Source organism: Hermetia illucens, chromosome 3 (genome assembly GCF_905115235.1).
Source record: "Hermetia illucens chromosome 3, iHerIll2.2.curated.20191125, whole genome shotgun sequence".
Classification (NCBI taxonomy): domain Eukaryota; kingdom Metazoa; phylum Arthropoda; class Insecta; order Diptera; family Stratiomyidae; genus Hermetia; species Hermetia illucens.
In genome coordinates this window covers 68,353,203-68,355,702 of record NC_051851.1, presented here as the reverse complement: position 1 = coordinate 68,355,702, position 2,500 = coordinate 68,353,203, and positions in this window count along the sequence as shown.

The following is a 2,500-nucleotide window of genomic DNA, read 5'->3' as shown; positions in this document are numbered from 1 at the left end:
TATTGCCGCTGTGGCTGTGGCTTGCCGATTGTTTGGCTCGGCGAATTGGTGGACAAGTGTGCCTAAGAAGGAATGTTTTTCGAAAAGGTGAAGTGGGAAGGGCGCAATTTGGTTTAATGACAGCTCAGGTATTCAAATGAAGTTATGTACGATGCGATGAACTGCTGTTTGGATTGGTATTCCCCGGTCACTTCTAGTTTCCAGATTTTCGAACGGATTTCCTGTTATTTGGAGACCTGAGCTGAATAATTTTCGACTCATCAGCACTAATTCAGCAGATTAATATTGAGATTCTCAGATATGTGATGGACATCAATTGATAAGGTTTTGTGGAGAACATGCAGTGAATCACATCTTTCAAGGTTGGCTAAAAGAGGTGTGGGAGTCTCCATACCTGCAAAAAGGGGTGCGATTTTTTTGTGTTCACCAAATATAGATTTGGGGGTATCAACTGAAAAATCTGCATTAGTAATTTCTGAAGTAAGTGTCAATTTAGATATCATTTTCACAGGGGAGTACGGATCACTTATTTAAGAGGTCATTCTTAGAAACTACCCAACTGGAAAATCTGAAATAAATGCCTCTATAAAACATCTAGGCCTAGGTACTTCCCTATATATTTTGAAAATTTTCTATAAAGATCCTAAAATGAGAATACGATACCATAGGAAATCATATTGGAAAGTTTAGTCAAATCCAACCCAAACCTCGAACGAAGTGAACATTTTATGGTAAGGGTTAAGGCCCCTCGATGTTGGATTTTTCAACATCATTATGATAAAATTCGAATTTTCAACTTTACCCTGTTAGGAGGGTCTCCATATGTTGAAGAAAGAAGAAGCTTTTACTTTTCTTTTTACTGCCGTTAAAAAATTACAGTGGCCTCCATACAAGTTCAGTTCGGCCTGTCATTTACGCCGGAAAAGCCCGCAGTACATCCGGGTGCCAGGTGAACTGAAAGCACCATCCGCGTACCGGCAAGCAAAGCGGCATTATTAGTTCAATGCTGGACGTGGACGACGTTGAAGCAGAAGTTAGAGATATTTTTGTGTGTGAGCATTTATACAAAATGTTGCTCATAAAATTTACAGCCTAAACAGCCTGTGTGCAACGGCCGTTGACAAGGCGCATCAACGCACACACTAGCTTTCCGTATCTCCTTCCCATCCCATCAAGCTGAAATAATCATAGATGGGCGGGTGAGCAGAGTCCATCCGGCTTAGATCTTCGGAACCAGCCAGAAGTATTCATGAAGGAAAGCATCTCTTCTACCCTGCAACTTGAGATCTCCCTGTAGTATCCATAGTTTGGCTTTCGCTAGAGCTGGGCAAAACAGGGACCTCCGGGTTTCTCCTTTCTCTTCACACCTTCAGTAACACCAGGGTATGCCGAGTGGTCTCCTATAGATCAATACTCCATGCAGAACGCGGTAATCCTGCATGCATTTGCACGCGCCTGGGGCAGGAGCTCTAGTGATCGGATTATAGGCCCTGGTTGGAAAGCTCACTGCAGTTCCTCGTGAAGGCGGAAAAGGCCAGATAGTTTCCGAGGTACTTCATCTAGGATGTTACTGTGGCCCTAGGGCTCCACTTACCAACATACTGACTCATGTAGTGTGACAGTATTGCACGCTACAATGTATTTAATGTGGTGGTCCAGAGCACAGTATATCTAATAGGTAGTACCCGCACTAAATGGTCCGGGCTTGCGAGTGTATTGGGAAAGCTTATCCGTGCACATCATGGACCCTCAACATCTAGCAGTATCTACATGTGGTTTAGTGCCTATGGCGTGTACGGATAAGCTTCCCCAATATATTCACAAGTCCGGTTAATCGAGTGCGGGTAGTACTTATTAGATGTACTGCGGTCCAGAGGGAATGAGGTGGTGTAGGAGTACATTGAGAACACCTGCCAAGCAAATCGTCTTACGTGTTAAGTTGTGTGAAATTATAATATTCTAACAGATAAAATGTCAATATCACATTGAAGTGAACAACGAGCTATGTTCAAATGTGGATGCATGATGCCAAATATTCTGACACAAAAATCCACGAAACCTTTGTTACATGGAACGTTTAACTTCCAGTTTCTGACTTCTTTAGGTTAGTTTCTTGTTTGGAATTTATAGTCGAAATATAATGGGAATAAAACACTTAGATTTCGTTTAGTGATTGTTTAGGATAGTTACCCTATGTAAAGGACTACAAGTAACGTGGATTTTATAAACATTAATGTATACCTTGACGCTCCTATTTTCAGATTCGTTCCAATTGCCAAGGACCCATTAGTTGATGAGACGCGCGTCTTTTTGAGTTTTCACCTGCTACTCTCCGTCACACATCATCATTGGAGCGCATCGACTCAAAATATAAAAGTTTTATTAGCCGCATATCATTTCAAAATTCGCACCCCGCTGACCCATAGATGTCTAATGAGTTCTCGCCAAAATGAATTATAGGACCATATATGATGATAATTGGCCTATTGTTATTCTAATG